This window comes from Lactuca saligna, chromosome 6 (genome assembly GCF_052625555.1).
Source record: "Lactuca saligna cultivar CGN05327 chromosome 6, ASM5262555v1, whole genome shotgun sequence".
Taxonomy (NCBI): domain Eukaryota; kingdom Viridiplantae; phylum Streptophyta; class Magnoliopsida; order Asterales; family Asteraceae; genus Lactuca; species Lactuca saligna.
The window spans coordinates 18,574,451-18,586,234 of record NC_136422.1 but is presented as its reverse complement, the minus strand read 5'-3'; the positions used below and the strand labels follow the sequence as shown (position 1 = coordinate 18,586,234).

Here is an 11,784-nt window from a genome sequence, read left to right as displayed (position 1 = left end):
CAAGGTATGTTAAACCTGCAACTCAAAGGACCTTCGAGATTCTTAGACAAAATTTGGCCTAATATTTATATCAAGTTATCTCGAAAACTATACAACATCCACGACGCTTTCCATATGCCAAATCTCAAAGAGTGTATGTCCAATGACACGCTTGTTATATCTTTTAATAAAGTTTATTAAGAAATAATGCTAAAATTTCGTGTATATAAATGTACACACGATATAATTTTATATGAAATTTGATAATTATAAAATATTTGATTTGATCTTATTTCCCTCTTCCTCGTTGGGTGCAAACTTATAGTAAAGCCACATATTAAATCAATTATATAACCTAGAGTTATCAAATTAAATCGACTTTAGAAAGATCACATATGGATCAAACGAAACGAAAATATCACCAATTGTTTTATAATATTTTATCTACACGTAGAATTTCGGTACGAAATTTCTTTCAGCGGGGGATAATGTAACAATTGGTAAAAATTGATCACGGTTCGGCGGTTAACCACCACGAACCGCAAGGTATTAATGATCAATTGTGTGTAACTTATGTTTTATAATGTATATTAAATATATCATATTTATAATTTCATTTAGAATATCCGAAACTGCTTAAACCATTAATCGTAGAAGACTGAATAAAAAATCAACAAAAAATTTTTTTAATCTATGTGACATAAAAATAAAATTGTTGCATTTAATATATTTGAAAGTTATGGATAAGATATTTAAATAGATTACCTGACTGTCTGGATATAAAAAAATGTCAAAAACAGAGATTGTATTAGAAAGTTACCCCCCTGTCAAAATCAAAACACCCCTGAAGATATTTGTTCGTGTTCTTCATTTTCCTTTGATTTTCAGCCGAACACCAAAACCAAACCCCAAAGTTCATCCATCAATTTCTGTCGAACAAACAAACCCAAACAACCACCTAAGTTTATGGATTAAACTCTATTGATTTACAATCAAAATAAAGAGAAAAGAGAAAGAGGAACCCTTACATGTGTTGATCACTGCTGCTCTTCCAGTCGTTCTAACTATCTCAGTGAGGGCTCCTCTTGACGAAGAAGTTGTTGGGGAAACAAGAAGCTGCCACCGCCACTCCTGAATACACCTCCGGCAACAGCCTCCCCACCTGCACCGATGTTTCATTTCTCTTTCCCTCCGTCCCCTCGCGATCCACAGCCGGAGCAGAAACAAGCAAACAAGAGCTGCTTTAGCAGCCCTCCATGAACCCACCAAGTCCGACGATAGCCTCACCGCCCCATTCTTCCCTTCTCCGGTTCCCACAATCAACGAGGATGTTTCCCCTTTCTCACCCACGATCCAGAAGCTCCAAAGTCACAGCCGCTTCGCTGCTTCCTCCCTCTGGCTCGTCGAGCCCAGGAGACAACCATCCGTCTCGCTATCGATCACTGAAACCACGCCTGCGTCGGTGCTACTGCTGCTCGCGATGCCGGACTTCGCACCTTGCATTCGGTTGAGAAGAAGGCCTCTTCGTTGCATCGGCCTCTCCGACCCCGGAGACAACGACTTCCCTTCGCATATCGATCGGTGAATGTCGCCTGCGAGCCTTATGCTCCTTTCTGCCGCCGTCTTTGTTCATATATATATGTCGTTCCTTCGTGTTCAATTTTCTTTCAACTGATCAATCAGATAAAAACGGGGGTTTATGAGCCCTACTTTTATTAAGTTTGAACCACTAAACAAGATATGCCCCTTTTCTTTGTACAATTAACCTAAACATCCCCTACATATAGTTAGTTATACCAAAAAGCCCTAAAAATCATTTGATTTTGATAAAATAACAAATAACCCTTCATTTTGAAATTCTTTACAGAATCAATCTTACTTTGGTTAACTAAACTACCAAACAACCCCTATACTTTACTAAAGTTATAAATCAGGCCCCAATAGTTTAAATTCATTACAAAATGGACCCGGAAGTATTTTGAAGTTCAATAGTTGTGTATTTGCGGTTTCTCACGTCAAGCTTTTCAAAGAAACCAAATTCGTTCGATTGGAACTCACGCTTCAAGGGTGAGTTTCTACGGCCCCTCTTTTATAGTTTTAATATTTGGGGGAGAATATATGTGTGTCTATTAAGTTTCGATGATTTACATATTTTTATACGTTAAAATGGCATCGTATTTTATATTTGGTCGAAAGTTTATGAATTAGTAATTTAATTGTATAAATCGCATAAATTAAAGTAGGATTCTATAAAAGATATAAATACACCTTGTTGTGATATATTAATTAATACTTATAAAAACCACAAGATTATATGTAAAGTGTGATAATAAACAGATTTATATTATAAATCACAACAGTGACGATTATATATATATATATATATATATATATATATATATATATATATATATATATGTATATGTATATATATATATATATATATATATATATCTTTATACCTTCACAAGCATTTAGCCTTAAATGCTGAATTTTAAGAGGTACAAACCATAATACACTATATAATATCACTTTATGCATGCAAATATATTAAATCGTATCTGGTCAAACTTATATGCAACAGGAATTTGTCAAAGCTATCTACAAAATGAATTAATTAAGGTATCTACAAAATGAATTGGTCAAAAGGTTTACCTGTATTCCCTCATTTGTAGTATTAGGTGAATTTATCAATACCTGAATATCGGCGCCTTATCTCTTTAAATTAAGGAGCAAAAATCACCATCCTTGTTAAACAACTCTGCCTTTCTCTTGACCAAATATCCCCTCGCTTTTAGCAAATTTAATAGATCTAACACCTAAAAAACCCTACGCTTACAATTCCACCATCACAACGGTCCCTTCTCCAATAAAACGCCTGCTCCGTTGTAGAATTGCACCACTGAAGTTTGTTTATTCATCTTTATTGTCATCTCTCTCTCACCAGACCCTAATTTGACTCCGCCTCACTTTCTCTTGACACCATCTCCATGACCAGATACAATAATCATCATCTTAAGAACTTTGTTTTATGCTCTCTACACCTCATCTGGAGCGGTAGATGAAATCCAACCATGTTATCTATGCGAGAATAGGGAGATAAGAGACATCTAAATATATTTGATAATTCCAAATAAACAATTTCAAGTTTCCTTATAAGAAACTTATAGTTAACTGTTAATGTATTCTGTATGGCATGAGTTGTATTGGGTACTTCTATAACTACAAAGTGTATACTAATTATATATAACTTAGGTAGAATAGACCTTTGAATAAATGATTCTTCTCTACTACAGTTCGGATTCCTACAAGATTCAGCCAAGAATCTAGCCAACTGGCGTTCTGTGGCATACATATGCCTTTCAAGTGTCGTTTGACGTTCTCGAAGTTCTCTAACTTCAGTTCAGTTTGCTGCTAGTTCCCTTCATAAGATTTCAGTAATATTTCTAGTTGTCTCATGATTTCCAATAAGGTGGTCAAGATAGACTGTATTAACTCTTGTGGTAGCACTAACGTGTACGACTCCGTCGATAGCAGATCTTCCTTGTTCATCGTTACATGCAACCCGAAAAACTAACAAGGCAAGGGCTCTGTCTAATGAGCCTCCTTCATCCAGATTGTAAAAGTTTCGGTCTCTATTATAAGGATGGTCGTGACCCTGCTCATGACTCCACCTATCTAAGTTCACTGCCCACTGAGGTGTTGGACCATGAAAATTTTGTCGAGGATTGGGATTTTGGGCGACTTGAGGTGGGTTGTAGGCTCTTCATTCTGATTCAGAATCTTTAGGAAAATCCTCTTCTATTGGATCTGCAAGATCATCCTCAGGTTCAGCATTGAGCCATCCCTTATTCCCTTGATTGGGAAAGTACGGATCTCCTGGTAGATGAAATCCAACCATGTTATCTATGCGAGAATAGGGAGATAAGAGACATCTAAATATATTTGATAATTCCAAATAAACAATTTCAAGTTTCCTTATAAGAAACTTATAGTTAACTATTAATGTATTATGTATGGCATGAGTTGTATTGGGTACTTCTATAACTACAAAGTGTATACTAATTATATATAACTTGGGTAGAATAGACCTTTGAATAAATGATCCTGCTCTAACTCCACAACCAAACAAGGAACAGAAAATAAAGCTAGATCACATATTCTAAGTCTATAAAAACTTAATTATATATAAATGTAATATATACTTAATATTTATAGCTCTACCAAAATGATTCTTTTGTTTTCACATGTTTGCTTCTATTAAGGATAACTCTCTTGTATCTTTTTATTTTTGTGTCATAAAATACTCCTATAGTATTTTATCTTTTACGTTGGATTCTAGGGTTCTTTTGGTACATAGGTAAGCGGTAGACTTGTTGCAACACCACTATCACTCCCAAACACATGTTGGCCATATCTCAAATAAATATAGTTGATCAGGCTATATCGATCCCAGATATAGTTACATAACTATCAAGGTTTAACTGTAGTGTCCAACATCCATATACTTTTGTATTGTTCTACTGTGACATTGTTTCTTGTATATATATACATGTTTTTATACTTCTTATAAAATACTTAAATTTTAAAAGTATACTTGTAGTCAGAGCACTTCATCCCCATAGTAATCTAAGTACAACAACAACCATTGTATTTACAAAGTTATATGTTTTACAATGTGTTCAAAAGATAATGTATATGAACTCAAAAGTACAAGTTTAAATGACACGAGTTTATAGATCTCTGTTTTCGCAAAAGCTATGGTTGTACGTGTGTTACTGTTTCCCTGAGAATTCAAGTAGTGTTTGAAAAACTGTCAACAATTAAGTTGGTGAGTTCATAAGTATGTTTGCAACTGAAATCTATTTTCTTGTGTATTGATAGAGTGAACATGTTTTTCCCAGAAAATCCTATATTTTCTGCTATGTTATTCTATAAGCAAAATGTATAATAATTTCTGTAACAACCACCTGTAAAATGTAGTTTAGTGCTTATAAAACCATGAAAAGTATGTTTTCTCTGAATTAAAATAGTATTCCATGTTTGTTCTTATAAGATACTATATTATAGTTTTATATTCAAATAAAACTATGTGAAGTGTTACTTATTCATACAATAATCATTTTGTTCAATACCAAATTGTGAGTTATTATAACCATACTGGATGACCTAGGATCGCCTGAACACAACGTTCTTCAGGCATCATAATATGTAAGACATTTGTCACCATAGGCATGCCTGCCTAAATGTAGCTAGCAGTTCAGGTGTGCGGCTGTCAGTCCCATATAGATCTATATAAAAGTGTTGCGCTCTCCCTCTAGGAGAATATGGTTATCATTTCAGGACTTGGTTGGTACTTAGAAAGGTACATGAAGGTAGTCTCACAAGTGCTATATTGATGATTACATGTAGAATAATGAAAAGTTACTTTGTAATAAGTACACTGAAAGTAAGTTTTGATAAACTATAAAAAATCTAGTTTTATATGTTTGTTTCTATGTAAAGTATTCTATTTGTTTCCTGATAATGTTCTCTGTTTGTTTTCCATCATGTACTTTGTTTGTTTTATGTTATGTACTTTAAACCTTGAAACCAATGAATGAATCTTCTAAACTATACCTATTATAGTTTAATTGTTTGTTTTACTATAAGAATCTGTAATACTGTAATTTCATGAAATTCTTTGTTTCTACTCAAGAAGTGTTAAATAGTTTGAAAATCATTTTATGTTTTTATAAATGTAATATTGATATAATTGTTATTAATTAGACATTCGATTAAATAACTTTATCCCAAGCCCACAACCAAACAAGGAACATGAAATGGGGTCAAATTACATAATCTAAATCTTCTGAATCCAAATTATATAATTTACACATATATAAATATGTAATTTTTAACAATTATAATAATTTAACAGTACTAAAACATTTAAAAACTTTTAAGATATTAACACAATTTTATTGTGTTTCACTTGTATTCCCCATCCACCCCTAAAACAGTTAAAAATCATGAAATGTAGGGGTATGGACTCACTTTTCGTGAGTGATTTGATTGATGATTCGATATAGGATATTTATTTCCACAAGTGAAATCTCGTAGTAAAATAAGTCTTATATAGCAATTTGTATAGTATATATACAACTAATTATTGAATATAATCATAGGAATAATTGGAAATTTGACTAATTTGTATGTATAACTTACAAATAGAAATGTTAGAAGCTAAGATGGAGGCTACAAGGAGTTCACGGCCAGAAGGGATGTTCACGGCCAAAAATTATGATGATTTGGAGATGTTTTCTTGAAGAATCGAAGAACATAAGGTGTGTTTAGCAAGATCCAAAGGTCAAAGGAGGAGCTTTGGATGATAGATGAGAGCAAACTTGATTTTTTGGTTGATGAACTTTGAGAGAGAAGAGTGTGTTGCGGCCGAAGTGTGAAGAATGAAAGAGAAGAGTGTGTTCGCGGCCGAAGTGTGAAAAATACCTTCTCTTTTAGAGGAATATTTTCAACTTAGAAAACAAGGTATGTTAAACCTACAGCTCAAAGGACCTTCAAGATTCTTAGACAAAATTTGGTCCTAATATTTATATCAAGTTATCTCGAAAACTATACGACATGCACGATGCTTTACAATTGCCAAATCTCAAAGAGTGTCTGTCCAATGACACGCTTGTTATATCTTTTAATAAAGTTTATTAAGAAATAATGCTAAAATTTCATGTATATGAAAGTACACACCATAGAATTTTATATGAAATTTGATAATTTTAAAATACTTGATTTGATTTTATTTCCCTCTTCTTCGTTGGGTACAAACTTATTGTAAAGCCATATTAAATCAATTATCTTACCTAGAGTTATGCGACTAAAATCGACTTTCGAAAGATCACGTATGAATCAAACGAAACGAAAATATCACCAATTCTTTTATAATATTTTATCTACAGGTTGAATTTCGGGATGAAATTCCTTGCAGCAGGAGGATAATGTAACAATTGGTAAAAATTGGTCACAGTTCGGCGGTTAACCACCACGAACCGCAAGGTATTTATTAATGATCAATTGTGTCTAACTTTATGTTTTATAATGTATATTAAGTATATAATATTTATAATTTCTTTTAGAACATCTCAAACTGCTTAAACCGTCTATCTTTGAAGATTGAATAAAAAATCAAGATTTTTTTTTAATCTATGTGGCATAAAAATAAAATTGTTGCATTTAATATATTTGAAAGTTATGGATAAGATATTTAAATAGATTAAATTCTTTTGACTGCGTGCATATAAAGAACGTCAAAACCAGAAGTCGTATGAGAAAGTTACATCTTTTTAATGTTACAAAAGTGATATTTATCTGATTTTCTCAAAAATAATTGTGCACTGCTTCATTTGAAATAACTACGAAACCTGGAAATCACTTTTGAGCACATTTTTTTTGAATTCAGACTACGATCTATTACTTTATTATATTTTTATAATATTTTTAACCTCGACTAAAATCGGATTCTTAAAAATATATCGAATCCGAACTAATTAATCGTGAAACTTTAAACGTAAATTTATAGAGTTTGGTGTATCGGAATTGAAATCCGTTCACATTTTGGAATCATTACGACCAGAACAATAAACATACAATTTCATAAAAATATTAAGGAGTCGTAATCGACAACACAAAAATCAAGAAATCAAGATAACATCACAAAATAAATAAATAAAATACATATTATTTGATTTTTCATCAAATATCTTTCAAAAATCATAGATATACATATCTATATATAACTTTTAAACCTCCCATATATCTCTCCCACATCTGCATAAAATCTCTCCGGTGTACTCAAGATTTGATTTTTATTCATACAATACAATCACACAAGTAACAAATATATGTCTTAATAAGAGATCATTCCTAAATCAAAAAAATCTATCCCTCATATCTATCGTACTTTCTCTCCCTTTGTTGCTTACTTCACTGAAAGAACAAAAGAAGAAGAGGACTTACACTCTCCATTCCGAACACAAACGCAGCCTCCTCCTTCCTTTGTTTCCCCTGTCAAAATCAAAGAAGAAGAGGACTTACACTCAAAGAAGAAGAGGGCTCCTCTTGACGAAGAAGTTGTCGGGGAAACAAGAAGCTGCCACCGCCACTCCTGAATACACCTCCGGCCACAGCCTCCCCACCTGTACCGATGTTTCATTTCTCTTTCCCTCCGCCCCATCGCGATCCACGGCCGGAGCAGAAACAAGCAAACAAGAGCTGCTTTAGCAGCCATCGGTGAACCCACCAAGTCCGACGATATCCTCACCGCCCCGTTCTTCCCTTCTTCGGTTCCCACAAGCAACGAGGATGTTTCCCCTTTCTCACCCACGACCCAGCAGCTCCGAAATCACAGCCGCTTCGCTGCTTCCTCCTTCTGGCCCGTCGAACCCCGGAGACAACCATCCGTCTCGCGATCGATCACTGAAACCACGCCTGCGTCGGTGCTACTTCTGCTTGCGATGACGGACTTCGCACCTTGCAATCGGTTGAGAAGAGGGCTGCTTCGTTGCCTTGGCCTCACCGACCCCGGAGACAACGACTTCCCCTCGCCAATCGATCGGTGAATGTCGCCTGCGAGCCTTATGCTCCTTTCTGCCGCCGTCTTTGTTCATATATATGTCGCTCCTTCGTGTTCAATTTTCTTTCAACTGATCAATCAGATAAAAACGGGGGTTTATGAGCCCTACTTTTATTAAGTTTGAACCACTAAACAAGACATGCCCCTTTTCTTTGTACAATTAACCTAAACATCCCTTACATAAAGTTAGTTATACCAAAAAGCCCTAAAAATCATTTGATTTTGATAAAATAACAAAATAACCCTTCATTTGGAAATCGTTTACAGACTCAGTGTCACTTTGGTTAATTAAATTACCAAACAACCCCTATACTTTAGTGAAGTTATAAATCAGGCCCCAATAGTTTAAATTCGTTACAAAATGGACCTGAAAGTACTTTTGAAGTTCAATAGTTGTGGATTTGCGGTTTCTCACGTCAAGCTTATCAAAGAAACCGAATTCGATCGATTGGAACTCACGCTTCAAGGTTGAGTTTTATGGCCCCTCTTCTATAATTTTAATATTTGGGGGAGAATATATTTGTGTCTATTAAGTTTCGTTGATTTACAAATTTTATACGTTAAAATGGCATCGTATTTTATATTTAGTCAAAAGTTTATGAATTAGTAATTTAATTGTATAAATCGCATAAATTAAAGTAGGATGCAATAAAAGATATAAATACACCTTATTGTGATATATTAATTAATACTTATAAAAATCCCAAGATTATATGTAAAGTGTTATAATAACACGGATTTGTATTGTAAATCACAACGGTGACGATTATATATATATATATATATATATATATATATATATATATATATATATATATATATATATATACACCTTAATAAACATTTAGCCTTAAATGCTGAATTTTAAGACGTACAAACCATAATACACTATATACAATCACTTTATGCATGCAAACATACTAAGGGCGTGTTTGGCAAAAGTAGTTGTTAGCTGGAAGTGGGTAGCCGTTAGCTGGTAGCATGTAGCTGGTAGCTGGTAGCGGGAAGCTGTAACTTTTATTTGTTATATGAATGTTTGGCAAAAGGAGCTAGAAGCTTTTGAAATATATAAAATTACATAAAAGGACAATTGATTAAAAATAAAAAAGTATATAAATATATTTTTAAGGGTAATTATGGAAATTGATTTCAAAAGCTCCAAAGCGTTTTGTTAAAGCTACATGAAGTAGCATTTAGAATCAGAGCGTTTTGAGAAAACTAAAAGCTAAACGCTCGTACTACCAAACGAAACTTTTTGTTTAAACTAGAGCGTTTTGTCAAAAGCTAAAAGCTAGAAGCTCCTAAACGTTTCCAAAAGCTATGTGCCAAACACGCCCTAAATCGTATCTGTTCAAACTTATATGCAACATGAATTCGTCAAAGCTATCTACAAAATGAATTAGTCAAAGCTATCTATAAAATTAATTGGTCAAAAGGTTTACCTGTATTCTCTCATTTGTAGTATTAGGTGAATCTATCGATACCTGAATTTCAACGCCTTATCTCTTTAAATTAAGGAGCAAACATCACCGTCCCTGTTAAACAACTCTGCCTCTCTCTTGAGCAAATATCCCCTCGCTTTCAGCAAATTTAATAGATCTAACACCTAAAAAACCCTACGCTTACAATTCCACCGACACAACAGTCCCTTCTCCGATAAAACGCTAGCTCCATTGTAGAATTGCACCATTGAAGTTTGTTTATTGATTTTCGTTGTTGTTTCTCTCACCAAACCTTAATTTGACTTCGCCTCTCTTTCTCTCAACACCATCTCAATGACCAGATACAGTAATCATCATCTTAAAAACATTGTTATATGCTCTCTACACCTCATCTGGAGCGGTCACCCTCACCACGATTGTAACACCACTATACCAATCACGACCAAGCTTTATGACCTCCACCGATTCTCCTTTCCCCAACATCCGGATCTATGTATCTCGATCCAAGAACCCTACTGAAAACCCTAGGCCACCCTTCTCTACAAAAACACCTCTCCCGATTCTTACGAGTTTTGAAGATCTAAGCTTCCCTATAAAACTATGTGACCACCCTTTACCACCATCAATCATCAGAACCCGAACTAGATAAGATTTTACACCATTCTCGAGTTATACTGTTAAAAAATTGGTAACTCACTATCCGTCTTTACCTAAACTCCATCACTTTTCTACTTTAGTATCTGGATATCTACATTTCGATTAACTCGACCAAACATCAACATGTTAAAAATCCCAAAGACCAAGGTATGCATCTTACCCTGTTATTAGAATCAACTTTTTTTTCAATATTTTTTATTTTTTGGGGGATAACTCATTATTAGTTTATTTGCATTTGTTTTTATTGTAATTTTTGCAGACTATGCTTTTTTTCGTTTTTACCCTTTTTCCTTGCTAACAACCTTCCATAATATAATGCCACAAAAGAAAATTATAATTTATATGTGCATTTTTATGAAATCTAATTCATATGTGTTTCTTATGTGTTATTTAGGATGGGTAGTTGTTTCTAACCTATTTTTGTTGCAATGTTTGATACATATTCCAATGAAATTCTATTTTTAAAAGTTCCTGAAGTCGTGGTCAAGGTCGAATGACAACTAGATCAAAGTTAGACATTCATTTAAACTTCAAGCTTTTGATGCATAATTTATTGGTTTCATGCAGAGTTTTAGGCATGTAAGCAAGTTAAAAGCTTGGATCTTTCTTTGCTGGTATACAAGAATTCCCTTTGTATCTATATTTGACAATAATTTCATATTTATTGTTTATCTTCAATCTTATTTATTCATATTTCTTCTAATTCATGTATTTTTTAAAATATTTGATACATTTTTATTTATTTTGTGAAACAATGTATCTTTCAGTATTCAATAGATGATTCCCCGATTTACTCCTTTCTCATAACCATCTTAATGTTCTCTTTGCTTTACATGGTTGTAGATCTTCAGAGCTCCACTTTTTTTCTTCCCTTTCTCGGTTCTAATGTGTTGTTTAGTTTTTTAGAAATTACATCCATTTACAAAGTACATTGGTATTAGTACATTTGTTCATTTGTTGTCACATTACTTTGTTTTTATTTGTCGAATTGTTGTCGGACAGAGAACAACGTAATAAGAGACTAATTTCATTATATGGAGGCATTAAAGTTAAGTTTTTTATTCATATTAACACATTGCA

At 33.6% G+C, this 11,784-nt stretch overlaps 1 long non-coding RNA gene across 1 annotated transcript; it reads left to right on the top strand.

Annotated features, from left to right (window-relative positions):
- The first annotated feature begins 10,157 nt into the window (after positions 1 to 10,157).
- On the top strand, positions 10,158 to 11,501 carry LOC145001879 (uncharacterized). The gene is made up of 2 exons (XR_013661743.1): positions 10,158 to 10,851; positions 11,272 to 11,501. It is a non-coding gene; the product is annotated as an uncharacterized LOC145001879 (long non-coding RNA).
- The last annotated feature ends 283 nt before the right edge of the window (positions 11,502 to 11,784 follow it).